The sequence below is a fragment of the Vombatus ursinus genome, unplaced genomic scaffold (assembly GCF_900497805.2).
Source record: "Vombatus ursinus unplaced genomic scaffold, bare-nosed wombat genome assembly UNPS02014903.1, whole genome shotgun sequence".
Classification (NCBI taxonomy): Eukaryota; Metazoa; Chordata; class Mammalia; order Diprotodontia; family Vombatidae; genus Vombatus; species Vombatus ursinus.
The window spans coordinates 470,069-477,078 of NW_020954681.1; positions in this window are offsets into that span (position 1 = coordinate 470,069).

The following is a 7,010-nucleotide window of genomic DNA, read 5'->3' on the forward strand; positions in this document are numbered from 1 at the left end:
TCTCTCTCTCTCTCTCTCTCTCTCTCTCTCTCTCTCTCTCCCCTAAAGGTTTTAATCCTTGCCTGATGAAAGAGATGGCTTAGTGAGTTTCTCTATTTTTAACAGAGGGGCTGAATGACATTCGAATACAAAGAATAGAAGAGTTTGAAGCTCAACTTTTAGAGGAAAAACTGTTGATGGTAATCCTGGTAATGACTGGAAAGAACCAATCGGAAAGTTTGAGGAATATGAGCTGCATTAAATGGGTTTGGTAGCTGAGATCATGACAGAGTTCCCCAGTTGTTTAATGGCATTACTTCCATTGTGTGTTTTGACATCTGGGTATGTTCCAGGTATGCTTTCTTCCAACATGCACTAATGAAATTGAGGTCACCACGGGCTAGCAAGAGAAAGCCCTAGACTCTGGATTTGGAAGACTCAACCACACTAGCTGCATGACCTTGAACAAAACCTTTTTTTCTTTCTGGGTCTCAATGCCACCATCTCCCTACCCATCTAGTAAAAAGAGGAGGTTGATGTAGATAACCTCTCAGGTCCTTTCCAACTCTGGAATTCTGGGGGCCAATGAGATGTGGAGATTTATTGTTACTGTTGCTTTAGACTATTTAACTCTCCAACATGCTGGGTTTATTTTGGCAAGCATAAGTTGATCAGCTGAAATTAATTTGGTATCATGTAGCTTCAAAGTATATTTTACTGAGAAATGAGATTATTAGCATAATAACAAACTGCCTACCTCACATTGAAGAAAGCACTTTGTTAACTTCAGAGTGCAGTGAAAGCATGAGCTCCAATACTCCCATGATCCTGTGCCCTGGTCCAGATGGGCATGGCCCAAATCTGCCTGCCAGTCCTGTGAGACTCTTGCCACTATCCTCCCTAAATTCACCACAGGGGGTCTACCCAATGTGCTAGGGACCTTCCCTGAATTCTCTTGACATTGCCAACAATTATTATTAATGATTAAAAGTGAACTATTTATCCTCATAGTCATATGCCAAATAGAAATAACTGACATTTCTCTAGTGGTCTAAGGTTTGCAAAGCATTTTACCACACCATCTTTTTTGAACCATAATGTCCTTATAGGACCTTAGGAATGGGGTACTATGAATATCACCCCTATTTTACACAGAGAGAAACTGACTTTCAAAGAGATTCCGTGACTCACTCAGGCAAGTGTCAGAGGTGAGATCTGAACCTATGTATCCCTGCTTACAAATCTAATATTATCCAATAGACCATACTGCTTCTCAATCAGCAATTCCCACATTCCCCACTTAGAGCACATGTGATTAAGAACATAGAAAAATCCTACCTCTGCCTGTTACCTTTGGAAGTATGACATTATTCCTCTCTGGAAGATTGAAATGATGTGTGTTACCTGTCAATGACAGCATCTAAGGCAAATGTCCATAAGCAACTGCATACATTATGCCTTTTCAAGTAGGTTTCTTTTTCCCTCATCCTCTGGCTTCTCTGACCTCTGAGACTAAATTACAGGCTATTGTTTATTCAGTGGTTAGGAGGCAGGGAGAAAAGTGGGTGTGCAGAGCAGCAGCTAGCAATTTCAGCACCTGAGGCCAGGAGCGTGAAATGGTGTCTGCAGTAGGCAAGTCATGCCAAGACTCCCTGACATCCCTCATAAGGGTAGAAACCTGGACACTGACCGAGGGAGGGGAGAGGCCTTGACCTACTTCCCTGGTGAGCGGAGACTCCGGGTCTCTGTGAGGCCACCATCCAAGGAGTCGGATGAGGCCTAATAGAAACCTCCGCATCCTCTAAATTTTGGTGCTCCAGGACCATGCTCCAATTATTCTGATCTCATTATGACTCCCTTGATGTGACATTTATAGATCTAATCTGGGGCAGTGAGGTAGTACAGCGGGTAAGAGTACTGGATTTGGACTCAGGAAGACCTGAGTTCAGATCTTGCTTCAGATACTTGCAAGCTGTATAACCCTGGGCAAGTCACCTCACCCCCCTCTCAGCCTCAGTTTCTTGATCTGTGAAATGGGCTCCTACCTCAGAGGGTTGTGAGGCTCAAATGAGGTAACAGATACAATGCTTTGCAAACCTTAAAGCACCATATAAATGCTAGCTACTACTATTATTATTATTATTATTATCATCTGGTCACCCTGAAGCAGGTAACCAAGTCTTCTCCATGGTATGCTGGATAGGACAGTGGACTTGGAGTCAGGAGAGCTGGGTTAAGATCTTGCTTCAGATACTTACCAGCTGTGGGACCCAGAGCGAGTTCCTCCTGTAGCTCAGTTTCCTCATCAGTCAAAGAAGAGAGTTGGGCTAGAAGGCCTCTGAGGTTTTTTTTCCTGCTCTTGGGCTAGGAACCTATGAGCCTTTCTCTACTTCCTCTCCCCAAGCTCGCTCTTTTCCAAAGACCTCTTGGGAGCTGGTCGGTGGTTGTTACTGTGACCTGCTGGAGAGACTAAGTAGCATCATGTGACTGGCACCGCAGGAGAGCGTTTTCCCTTCTTCTCTGTAAGATGGAAGATCCAAATTAGTATCTGCTTGGCATGGTGTGGGCTAGTATGGAAGACACGGGTTTGTATCATTGCTGCCTTTTGGGATGAAGGAATTTTGTGACAAAAGCAATATCCTTACCAACAGACTAGAACAAACATTTCCTTCAGAACTGAAACTCTGGCCATTCCTCTGGCTTTTTTGTGATCCGTTTTACTTTTTCTTAGCTCTGCCAGCTAGAAATATTTGCTTAATATGTCCCTAAGCCTGGAGGAGCTCACTTGCTCTCTCAGAATGGGGTCTTGCAAGCAGGCCAGAGCTCTGCAGAGTGGAAACAGGAGAGGCCATGGGACGCAGCAAGAAGAAAGCTACATGAGGCAGCAGAGAACCTGAGTTCTAGACCCGTCTCTGACAGGAACCAGCTATGGAACCTTGGCTAAGTCCCCTCAACTTTAAGCATCTGTTTCATTCTTTTGCTTTATATCCCTAGTGCCTGGCACATAGTAGGCCCTTGGAAAATGCTTATTGACTGACTGATCTCTAGGAGGATGTTGCTCTAGTTGAGGTCCCAGGGCTATTTCACCTCTGACATTTGTTATACTTTTGAGACTGTGTCTATACCCAGAATGAAATAGAAAACAGAGACAATTTTTCAAATGATTTAGACCTGCAAAACCACATCTTTCTTTCTATACTGGTTCACTTATTCAGATAAAGGCTTTTCACTTTCTTTTTTTTTTCTTTTAATCAGACCTGTGATTTCATCAACATGAAACTCCCTCCACTGGGGGATGGCTTCACCTGCTCTCTGTAACTTGTAATAATATTAAAGAGTTACCTGTGACACTGGCAGGTTTAATGACTTGCCCAGAGTCACACATCTACTGTGTTAAAGGCTAGACTTGAATCCTGGTCTTCCCGATTCGGAGGCCTGCCCTCTATCCACTACTCTGCTTGTCCTGTTTCAAAGTCCACTTTTACTGTTTGGCTTCAGATAACTTCAGTTCACTCTAATGGGTATTTCTAAGGGTGCAAGGTGAACCATGGTGCCAGCGTTTAGATCAGGACGACCGGGGCTCGAGGCCTGCCTCTTACAGATCTTAGCTGTATGGCCATAGGAAAGTCACCAACCAGTGAGCTCTCCATTGCCTTGGCAACTCTCTGAGACTGCAAGTTACAGATGAGGTGCCAATGATTGTGGGTGAAAAGAGTTTCCATATTTGGACTTCCCTATAAGATGAAATCACAGGTCTGGACCCTCCCCCCCAACACACACACCAAAAAAAATGCCCTAGGTACTGATGATAAAAAGACAAACATAAAATAAGCCCTTCCCTCAAGGAGCTTATATTTGATTCAATCTCTTCCTAGTTTCCATTATGTGAGGTCTGTTGCTTCCTACATTTGACTTTTTCTTTATAATTTTCATCACTTTACTTGACACCGTATAAATCACAACCTCCTACAGTTGAGTTGTGTCCTCTATGAAGATCTCAGGCTTCTTCTGTGTTACATAGAAACAAATGACTAGAAATCTAGCCCCGAGGATCATTTTTTCACATTTTGGAAGAAAGGGCTCACTTTTTTTGGCATCACAATGTTCCCCTCATCTTTTCCTCTTTTACTAAAGAAGCCAGAGTCTTTATATCACCAGGGAAACTTACAGACCCTTGAGGAACTTCTTGGAGCCTGATACATTCAGGGATTCATTTCAGTGAGCAAAGCTCTCAGTCCACATGAAATCCTTGGCTTTCTCTTGGACCATAGCTCCAGCTATGGTTTCCCCAAGTTGGTATATGGCTGGTTTAACAGTTCAAATGGATTTTTAACTAGAAAAGTAAACATAACAATAAAGCTCTGAAATGATCTTGTAATTTTCAACTGCTACAGTCTTTCACAAGAACGGGAAAGAGGGGAGGTGGGGTAGGGGAAGGCCTTTCATAAGTTTTTCTGCTTTTCCACTGGTTTCTATGGGACTTATCACGGGCATTAGTGAAACAGAGAAAATTCAAAACGTACCGCTGGGTTTCCTTCTGTCTGATTCTAAAAGGTAAGGCAGGAAAAAAGGAAATATATGTTATATTTGTCTAACCAACTGAAGTATAAGCAAACGAGGCTATTGGGATCACAACATCTTGTTCACTGTCAACTGTACAAGGCCTTTAGATTTTGTTGTTCGGTCATGTCTGACCCTTTGTGACCCCATTTGGGGTTTTCTTGGCAAAGATACTGGAGCTGTTTGCTATTTCCTTCTCCAGCTCATTTGACAGATATGGAAACTGAGGCAATAATGATTTGTAAGTGTCTGAGGCCAAATTTGAACTCAGGAAGAGGAATCTTCCTGCTTCCAGGCCCAATACTCTAGTCACCGCAGTGCCACCTAGCTGCCAGATTTTGAATTGTAGCAAAATATCTTTTCGAATTGGGTCTACGCAGGTAGTTATGGCCGCTTAACCATCTGTTCCCCTTCCTGAGTCTCAGTTTCTTCTTCTGTGAAATGATGAAGTTTGATTAGATGACCGCCAAGCTCTATGTTCCAGTGATTCTAAGGTACAGCAATAGTGCAAATTTGTATAATAATAGTAATCGTAAGAATGCACACTTAGGCAACTCTTTGAAGTTTGCAAAGTCCGCACATGATCTCATTTGATCTTCTTAACATCTAGGTGCTGTTTTATCCTCATCTTACAAAGGAGGCAACTGAGGCTCAAAGAGGTCAAATTACTTGCCTCAGGGTCACAGCTAGGAAGTGTCAGTCTGGAACTCAGCTCCATCCAGTTCACAACACAATTGCTTCACAACAATTCTGTGTGGCTGGTAGTGAAAGTATTCTTATCCCCATTTTACATCTGAGGAAACTGAGGCTCAGAGTTGGAAGTAAGTTGCCTAAGGTCACATGTCCGGTAAATGGTAGAGTGAGGGTCTTCTGACTAGAAGCCCGGTGTTCTTGTCATAATTCCACACTAAAATCATTGTTTTACATGAGGTACAGGGAATTATCTACCCACTCACTCCCCAAAAAACCCAAACCTATAACTGAAAGAAATATATATTTTAAAATTTTTCTAGCTTGTCTACATTGGTCAGAATCACAAGAAAATGGCCTAACTTGACTTTACTATGTAAATACAGCCCGACTTTTCTGGATTTTTTAAAAATTTAAACAACCCTATTTTGCTTACACCCACAGAGTAGTTCAAAAGACAATTATAGAAAAAAAAGTTTAAATATATCTTTGTTGATGCATTTGTTGGGAGTTTTTCTTTTTTGTTTCTTTGTTTCTCAAGAATAGAATTGGTCATTAGGGTTTTACAGAGCATTCTGTTTCTACATTTCTTCAAGACTATCTAATGTTCACTATATCTCTAAATTTGGGATGATGAAGTAACAATTGCTATAGAAACCTAGCCAGGGGATTGTGAGCTAGATTTCTTTTTGAGCTCCACCCCCACCTCCTGCCAATTTCTTTCCATGTTTGGTGGGTTGTAGATGCTTGGGTCAATGGTAAAGTCTTGTGATAAGAAGTAGAAATAGATTGGTTTGAGATATTCTAGGAGAGAGGGGATTTCCAAATCCCACCTCATTAGCTTGTAATATTTAGGAGGTAGTACCATGTCCGGGGGCCTGGATACACCTATCTAGATTTAGCTCTGCTGCTGAGTAGCTAAGTTACCTTGGTCATATCACATCCCAAATGAGAAGATTCTCCAAGGACCTTCCAGCCCCAAATTGTCTAAGTGGCACAGTGGATAAAGCACTGGACCTGGAATCAAGGAGACCTGAGTTCAAATCCTGACTCAGACACTTACTAGCTATGTGATTCTGGGCAAGTAGCTTTGCCTGTCCACCTCAGTTTCCTCAACTGTAAAATGGGGAACATAATAGTACCTATCTCACAAGATCGTTGTGAAGATCAAATGAGATAGTATTTGTAAAGTGCTTAGCACAATGCCTTGAACTTAGTAGGCACTTGATAAATGCTAATTCCCTTCTCCCTTCCCCTGTGGTCTTTCCATGCTTTCCAAAATCCTGTTTCATCTAAGAAAAAGCCTACTATTATATAAACCTGCTTAACTAAATACCATGAGTAATTTCTAGAAGGATTATTCCCTATTTATCATAAAATAATGCCTCTAAGATGAAAGATTTGGAGCTCTCACTCTGTACTGAGCTCTCTACTAGGTGCTATGTGGATACAAAATCATCCAGGTTATTTATTGAAAGCCGGAATAGTAATCACTCATCACTGTGTTAGTCCCTATGGAGGAATACAAAAATATAAGACATAGAATGTCAAAATTGGAAGGAATCTTAGGGATCAGTCCTTAAGTCCCTAGTTCAGTCCCCTCCATATATGAATGGAATGGAATACTATTGTACAGTTGAAAAAAAGTCAAAAGAGATGGTTTGATGCAGTTAAGTAAGCAGAACTAGGTGAACAATTTACGCTATGCCAACAGCATTGGAAAGATGAGCAGTTTTGAAAGCTTTTAGACCTCTGCCCAATGCAGTGACCAATCCTGACTC